This window comes from Euprymna scolopes, chromosome 8, assembly GCF_053919585.1.
Source record: "Euprymna scolopes isolate OS-2025 chromosome 8, ASM5391958v1, whole genome shotgun sequence".
Lineage (NCBI taxonomy): Eukaryota > Metazoa > Mollusca > Cephalopoda > Sepiida > Sepiolidae > Euprymna > Euprymna scolopes.
In genome coordinates, this window is record NC_136489.1 from 164,964,784 (window position 1) to 164,974,398 (window position 9,615).

Consider the following 9,615-nt stretch of genomic DNA (forward strand, 5'->3'; position numbering starts at 1 on the left):
GGCGTGTTGTTTTACTGAGTTACTTTTTACAATTTTTTTCCTAGTATGCAGTGATAAAATGTGATTTCTCACTTTGTTTATTTATTTTTAATTGCTAATTATGCAAAAGACTTTAAAAATGTTACCAACAATTTCGAATGGCATGTTTGCTTCTTCAAAAATGCGTTAAATATGGTTTCGTTTCAGAATAATAACCAAATAAAAATGACTAGATTTGCAAGAGAGTGCATTTGAGTGCGACGGAAAATAGCAGCATTATATCTTAATGCGTCGGTTGCTAACACTCTACAGCATGGCTGGTGGTGATTTCGCCATAAGCGTAGAGATACAAAGAAATGCAATCCCAGAATTCCCTTTCTAGATCGACCCTTTTTTTCGACCGGACGACATGGGATAAGCACACATGTTTCTGTCTCTCTGTGAACGAGAGGGGGCACCCCTTTCCATCAGCACTAGTTAGGACTATCTATGTAGCTCTATTTAATAATATTTAAGTTTAAGTATTAATTGCTTTTTATCCTTTTTGTAAAACATTGTAAAATATTGTCATATATTTATCATCTGCATTTTTTATTACTCTTTTATAGTGGTTGCTGGCAGTCCTGAGAGCAGCTTTAGTCAGTACATCTATTACGTTAGTAGCTATGGAAAAACTGGGGAGAACTATGGTTGGCTGTTAGGTTTGTGCTAGAAATTTTTAGATAGTATGAAGCGATCCATACCTACAATTAACCATTCTGTAGAGGACACATTCTTTTTAAACATGGAATGCAGACGTGTGACACTACATTTCAGTGCCACGGTTGCTTACATTCTTCAGCATAGCCGGGTGGTTATTTGGCCACAAGCGTAGAGATACAAAGAAATGCAATCCCAGAATTCCCTTTCTAGATCGACTTTTTTTCGGCAGGACGACATGGGGTAAGCACTCGTGTTTCTGTCTCTCTGTGAACGAGAGGGGGCACCCCTTTCCATCAGCATTAGTTAGGACTATCTATGTAGCTCTATTTAATAATATTTAAGTTTAAGTATTAATTGCTTTTTATCCTTTTTGTAAAACATTGTAAAATATTGTCATATATTTATGTATAGGAATAAAATAGTTAAGATTTCTAATAAATATTACGATTGTGTCGTGTTGTATGTTTTATTGAGTCTGCCATGAATGCTTCCATCAAAAACCGAAGTGGCCCGGAGGACGAAGAAAGAAAATTCCAACCAGAATACCACCATGGCGAAGAGGTCATCTTGAGAGAATAACGGAGCCACACCCACATCCAACATCTCAGGTATGATTTTCTTCTTGATACACATACCCTAATGACTGGCCATCTTCACATCTTCATGAGACCACTTCTAAGATATTTAGTGGAAGATATGAAGCCAGTCACACGCCAGTGACCGGCTGATCGTATTATACAACATGTAAAGGGAATAGCAGCAGATGTTATAGCAGAAAAAGTGCGCATATACAAATTAGGAAGTGTGCGCGAGAAGAATGGAAATAAAAGGAGAAAAATGTAGCACGTGGTCGGGAATAAAGAAAGTTGACGTCAAAGAAAATGGACGTGTAAATAGTGAGGACTAGAATGGGCGAGGTGTAGCTGGTATCTGGTCAGAGAAGGAGAAACTCGTTTCAGGGAAAATAGACATGTTAAAGCGAGAAACCTTTTCAAGTGAGGTAGAGACGGGAGAATAACGGAAATAAACATTTTTGTTAAAAAAGAAAAAAATATTTTATTTATTTGCCTGATTTGTTTCTCCCTTTGCGACGTAACAGCCACGTTGAAGATGAAGCTAAACAAGACAAGAGATTATTTATCCCGTGTTGATGCGTTTTTTTTACATGGAAGTCACCACTTATCAAGGCCTGGAAGTCACTCAGGGATAAGGGCTATTGCGTATACAGTAATCCATGAGACAATATCGTAGTAATCGTTAGTAATTTAGATCTGAAAAAGTGTCTTACTTAAGGGGGCGGTTTATCACGAACTTGTTTATGTGGGACTTGAAGACATCCAAGTTGTAGTCAGATGGGAAGCAGACGAACGGAATAGCGTTCCACAGGCGTGCAGTTCTAAAAAATAAGCTTTGTTCACGGAATCTACGTTTTGATTTAGGCACAGATAAAAAGTAGGGAAAATTACTGACAGTGGTTTCAGGTAGACGAGTGTTTTTCGTGAAAGATTGACGAGGGAGACCAGAGATTGGAGCTCAGACGAGCACTTTTCATGGAAATAACGATAAAACAACGACAGGCTCGCAACGTCCCTTCTGTGAGAGAGAGGTTGCAGGGAAGAAATAAGGATACTCCCAATAGGCTACGAAGTCTATTTTGTACTCTGTCAAGGCAAGATAGCTCCTGCCCAGATGTGGCAGCGGTACGCCATCATGTGATGCACTTGGCTTTTATACAGATAGAGAATTGCATCAGTATTGAGGTATCTTCTGGAGCGGTAGAAGGATCCCATCATCTTCCAAGCGACCTTGGCAACAGACTTTATGTATGTGTTCCATTTCAGGTTAGGAGTAAAGGTCAAACCCAAAAGCTTGTCAAAACATTGTTGGTGGTTTTGGTTGATTTTTGTTTTACGGCATATCAATCTTTTTCAGATTATTTAATACCGAATCTAGTTATTTTGAGGAACGATTTTTAATGGAGTATATTTGTTTTTTGTTTTTTTTTAAGTCGGATTCTATTTAACCCATAGTTGGGACCCTAACAGGTACTACCACTCCGGGTCAGAGTGGACCTGGGAGCAATGGACATTAAAGGGTGGCTCCACACTCCTCAAAGCCCGCAAGCTGGGGCCTCACCATCGGATATAGTTTAAGGTCATATCCAGGACCTCAGAAAATGGAGCCACCCCCAAGACGAGAGCCATCCATTTCAATTGATGCCAGATGGGGATCAGAGTGTTGATGATGTAAAGATAGGAGCTTGGTTTTAGATGCATTAAAAGTAATCAGCCACCGCTTCCCCACTGTACCACGCGCTCAAGATCAGAGGAGAGAGAATCAGAGAGAGCTTTGTCATTTACGGCCTTTGATGTGTTGCCATAGATGGTAGTGTCATCAGCATAGATGTCAACGAATGATTTAAGTATGTGTTTTGGGAGATCATTGATGTAGATCAGAAAGAGAGTTGGGCCCAGGATGGACTCCTGAGAGACTTCAGCATTAATACTGTGGGCTTCTGATGTAGAAACGGAGGAATAACGGTAATAAACAGTTTTGTGAAAAAAGAAAAAAAAATGCCGACGCGGATATTTAATTTATTTGCCTGATTAGTTTGTCCATTTGCGACGTAACAGCCACGTTGAAAATGGAATTATACAAGACAAGAGAATATTTATCACGTGTTGATGCGGTTATAAAAGATATATAAAAAATAAGAATAATAAAAAAGAAACCCACATCGCTATGATTACCTTAGATTCTCGTTATTTGATTCGGCATGTCGAACTGAGGAAGAAAAACCATTCCCCTTTGGCAACAGATTGGGACTGAGTTGTTAATATAATGTCCCCCTTTGAAGTAACTTTGATAATTGCAATGAGTAGACAATTGGTGAAAATTATATGACTGAGCACGAACTTATTGCGGGGCTATCATAAACGCCAAATAAGCAGAAAGAAAGGACACAATAATCCTGGGATTATTCAAATATGAATAGAAATTACAGGATGTCAAATTAACCAATTCGCTGCAAAACGAATACGTTATTTCATTAGAAAATTCACTGGGCAGATCTCTATAACAAACGTTAAGTTATGCTTAAAAAATACATTTTATATATTGTTTGTTATTTTTAAGGAGATTCAGTCTGTTACAGATACTGATTATTTTATTCCAACATTGAGTAAAAAAAAATCTCTTAAACTGTAAAAGAAAAATAACTATAAAAAAATCGGGAAAATTTATAGAAATATCATTTCATGAAACTTTTGTTAACATTTTCGTTACAAATAAATCCTCTGATAAATATTTATAGGTGAAAAAATTACATACAACTATATATTGCAATAGTAAAAGAAAAGAGAAACAGCATAGGGTGGCCCATAAAATATAGTACAGAGGAAAAACATTCTTTTATTGTTAAAATTACCTGTTGCATTGTTTAATTTACCTGTATTGTTGTAAAAGATGCTGGCGGTGGTCCCTGTTGACATCTATGCATTTCTGGGCACTTTAAACAACGTCTGCAGACACACACACACACACACACACATACACACACATATATATATATAAATACATATATATATATATATATATATATATATATATATATATATGAGCAAACAGTTAATAAAATATGTTAAAAAATCAGTTTAAAATAAGTTAAAAACATATTTAATCTGAAAAGTAAACACTAGATAAATGGATAGTCCTTAATCCGCGGAGTTTCGAAGAAATACTCTCCTTCTCATCAGAGTCTAGGAATTAGCAAAATGCGGGATCGGATTTTGCATGCAGAAGTATTTGATGAAACAACAAGTAAGTCAAAGATCTTACTTGAAAACAAAATAAGTTAAGCAGAGGGAATATAGTAAAGAAAAAGGTGATTGCACATGAATGGATAGTCTGGTGGAAGATAAAAAATCCAGTGACGGTAAAATCCAAATGTAAAACTTCAAGAAAGTTAAAAGAATTTCCATTTGTACAAGTAAAATCCAAAAAAATCCTGTAATTGGAAGAAGATTGTCCATAATAATCCAAAGGCAGAAATCCATGGAATAATTCACAAAAATGTGTACAAGGAAAAAAATAATATTAATAAAAGAAAAATAAGATGTGCTTTTCACTCTACTTCCGAGACATAACTATAAATAAAAAGATCTTGGAAAAGAAAGGAGAGAAAAAATGATAAAGTTAAATATAAAATAAAGGGAAACAAAAGTCAAAATGACCCAGACAAGAAATGTTAAATGCGCGAAAATATATATAAGGCAAAATAATATAGGTCAACTGAAATGTACAGCTCATCACTTAAAAAAATGTCAGGAAGAGTTTGTAAACGACACTAAATAGAAAATAAAAATAAATAAATATATAATAAATAAGTAGAAAATAAAGATTAAATAAATAAATAAAAAACTAAAATATAATAAAAAATAAAATATAATATATAATATAAAGTATAATAAAATAAGAATAAAAATAAAAATTATTTAAGGGGAGAAGATGGCCGGTATCTGCAATTTCAGGAAAAAAAGTAAGTAAATTCATATAGTAAAATGTAAGTAAATAAGTAAATATATATATATATATATATAATTCAAACGCTACTGTGTTTGAATATATGGTTAAGTGGCAGTTTTAATCACTTAGAACTGCTTTAAAGCTCCACCGCTCATGTAGATCTTCTCTGGCGATTCTCCTGGTAGCTTTGGTAATGCCCTTCTTTAGTTGGTCTAGATTGTGAGGATTATTTGCTTAACTTTTTGTTTTAAAGTTCCCCAAAGATAAAAATCACATGATGACAAGTCCGGGGAACGTGATGACCGTGACCTTTTGCTTATTGTGTTCTCTTCCGTAAACATGTCAGGAAATTGTGTCAGTGATCTGTGAGCGAAAACGAAACGAAGAAAGCGAAGTCTAGAGGAAAACGAAAATAAACAGATAAAAAAAACCCTAAAATAATCGAAAGCTGAACAAAGTAGAAAACATTTAAAAGAAAGACAACGTAGGAAACAAATGCGAATATAAAAATAAAAATGATCGATGTTTCTGACAAAGAGGGAAGAACTGCTGTTTTCTTAGTCAGAATGTATTTCTATCTAACACTTATCGTTGACAAGTTTTTTTTAGATTAAACTAGTATTTCTAGTTCTTTACGTGAGGTTGTTTCATATATTTTCTGAATCGATTTCCGTAAATAAATCGAAGACTATTGTTGGAAGAAGTTTCAAAATCTATCATAAGATTAACGAGGGAAGAAGGCATTCGAAAATAAATTTTAGTAAGGTTGAATGAATAAAGAATTATGTAAATGCGTCGTATGATACACAAAACTATGTCAATGCTCAACATTTGAACATTACTTAAACCATTTGAGAACTGTAGCGTTGCAAAACACTAAAACAAAGAAAAGAAATAGAAAAACCGGGTCGGCATATTTTCCTTTTGCACAAAGGAATTTATTAACGTTACTTTCCAGTTTCGACACAACTTTAAAAGTCTCTAGCCATCGTCCATCTCGCCCGTTGTACACATCTCCTCTCCAACCCAACGCCGGCCACAGCCAGACACTTCTCAGCTTCACTTTACACGTCCATTTTCTTCAATGTCGACTTTTTCTCTCCTCTTTTTCCTTTTTCTTCTCGCGCACACTTCCTAATTTGCATACTCTTCTACACGCTTATACGCATTATCTTACAGAATCACCAATGTGTGAGTTTAACCAGTTTCCTCCGAAGTTTCATGAGAGTATAAAATTTACAAGCGGTCCTCAGTCGCATGTATATCCCCGGTAAAGGAGATGACGACGTTAGGTTTTTGTAACACTTGCAGGGAGGTGTCGACGTTCTCCTGCATTCAGCGCCTGGAATTCCCAAATTGGTCCCCCATTTCAGTAATGACCAGAGTCAATGTTGCTGAACTTCGTTTATCTGACGTATTTATTTTGTGTGCCGCGCTTACATATGTGTGACTGTCGTTTAATTGTTATGGACTTTCATTTCTTGTAATAAATAATTTTACCAATAATTCTTCTCTATCCTATGACGAATTTCAATTAAAAAACATATATATATATATATATATATATATATATATATATATATATATATATATAGTGTCTGCCAACTATCCAACATAAACATAGGGAAAGTATTTTTGAACCTTATAGATAAGCATTTTACCATAAATAATCCACTTAGGAAGATATTAAATAGAAAAAACATAAAAATAAGTTACTCGTGCACTAAAAACATGGACAGAATAATTAGCACTCATAATAGTAAAATATTAAACAACTCTAATAAAAATAAGGTTACAGTAGACAAATGTAACTGCCAAGTGAAAAATAAGTGCCCACTGGACGGTAATTGTAAAGTTGAGTGCGTGGTTTATAAGGTCACGATCCACCCAGAAGATAATAACAGGGACAAAAAAGTTTACTTCGGTATCTCCGCCGGAGACTGGAAACAGCGTTTTTATGACCATAAACATTCTTTCAATAACCCAGAACTTAAGAACAAAACCGAGTTAGCTAAACAATGGTGGTTATTAAAAAATGAGAACCGATCCCCAGTCAATCCTATGTTATTCGGATGTTCGAAACCGCTTTAGGCAGAGATGCAGTTTATGCCTCGAGGAAAAAAATAAGAATCCTGAAGTACGAACACAATGATTTCTGAAATAAACGAGATGAACTGATGGCCAGATGTAGACATAAATGTAAATTTAAAATAACCAATAACTCCAGATCCGAGGATTTCTAACTAATTTTAACATGATAACATACAGATAGTTTTAAAACTTTGTATATAATTTTTTTAATTTTTTTATTTATCTTTTATTAGACTTACTTTCCATGACTCAATTAACTCTATGACGCGCGTTTAATCTCCATTTTCTTTCCCTTCTCTTTCTCAGAGATTCTAGACTAATGAAACCATATGGCAGGCAGCGGATGGTCACTCTCTCCTTTTTTCTTTCTTTCTTCTTTTTCCATTACGCGCTGTTTATTCTATTTCTTTCTCTCTATATCCGTATATTTCCCCCTCTTCTTCCTAGATTAGTAAACGCGTGTCAAGGCATTTACGTGTAAGAACCTGCATATTTAGGTGTGTGTGTGTGTGTGTGTATGTGTGTTGCGCGTGTGTGTGTGTGTATCTGTGGTTACATCGAGCTGCCGTTTATAAGTGTCATAATGTTTTTTTGGTTTTTTTTGTTGTTGTTTTCTTTTAAAAAATCCTTCCCACCCTCTCTATAAAATGTATTAAGTGGATTGCTACTACCACCCCCTCTGGTTTTTTGACGGTCGAGGCCCGATTCCTTTTTCTTTCTTTATTTCAGTATCAAAAATGTAATTGTCTAGTTTAGATGCTTGAAAATACCATGAGGTTGAAATAAATTATTGCATCGACAATTATGTAATTTTCGTGTTATATATATATATATATATATATATATATATATATATATATATACATATATATATATATATATATATACGATTCGGTACAGACCCGACCATGGAAGGGCAGATAATAAATAAACATGAATTTAGAGGACCAAAAAATCCACCCTTGATCGCCGTTCGGGGCCCGTGGCGCAGTGGATAGAGACGTTGAATCTCTACGGTTCCAGGTGAGGATTGTCTGAAGATAGCGGTTTCAATCCTACCCAAAGCCGGCCAGAGGCTTACTTTGCCAAAAACGTGGCGAGACGACAACAACTATGGATGGCAGTAATTGCTGTGAATGCAGTTAGGAGATTCAGAGTTTCTATCCCGTTGTGGTTACCACCTGACGAAGGCCAGAGAAATAGTTAGCCGAAACGTCGTGAAACAACAACCAAGGAATATGAGGATAATAGTCCGCAATAAATAAATTAATACACGTACAAGAGTCCCAATACTGAAGTAGGCGAGCATATATTTTACAAAAGCAGTAATATGTTACTACACATTCATGGACATGTTTCAGTCAGCTAGCTAGTAGCAAGTAGAGTCTTCTTCAACTATATTTGGCAACTAAAAAATAGCAATATTTCTTTCAACTTAAAATGGCAAATAATTGAGACTTGCAAATCATATAAACCAGGAGATAAATTTTGTGCACTATGTACAAAAGAAACCCTAAAAATTTTAAAATATGAAGATATAAAAAATACAACCAAACTAGTAAATTCAAGACACGAGCTTCTGACATGTAATCATAAACGTTGGTTTAAATTTAATAAATATAAACCACCTTAAATCATTAAAAATTACTCATTAGTAAAAATAGATTACATTTATTTTATATATAAATTAAGTCAGACCAATTACCTCCCTTAGACCCGTAAATCAAATAATAAATAAAGTCAATAATACATGACAATTATCTCCCCTTAAAAACTTGCAAAATAAATATTCTCTTTATATATATTAACTGTAGCGTCTTTAAATCAAAATACGCTAACGGAAACAATTTACTGCACGAGTGTCACCCTTTTAAAATTCATCATTCAATAAAATAAAAAGCTATAGCAAACATCTAAATGACTACTTTAAACACAGTTCCTGATTTCAAAAAAAGAAAAACTAAAAGGTAACTATCTCTCTATATATTTTAAAATCAAATTTATTATGTAAATTCAAAAATATATTTTTTTTCTACTCATTTCTATCTATAACCTATATTAATTTTCTTATAAATTTTAAATCCAAACCTTTTATTTCAATTTTTTCAGATTCATCTGCCTTACTTTTAATGCTAGGTTTATTTATGGTGTCTTTTAAATTCAATACAAATCCTCCTAAATTTGCTGATGAAGAGACCGTGCTTACCAAAAAAACTATATATAATTGTTCTACATAACTTCATGTATACCACAAATAAAAAGCACGGATTTCCGAAACGATCGTACAGATAATTGACTTTGTTGTTGTTCCTTCTTATG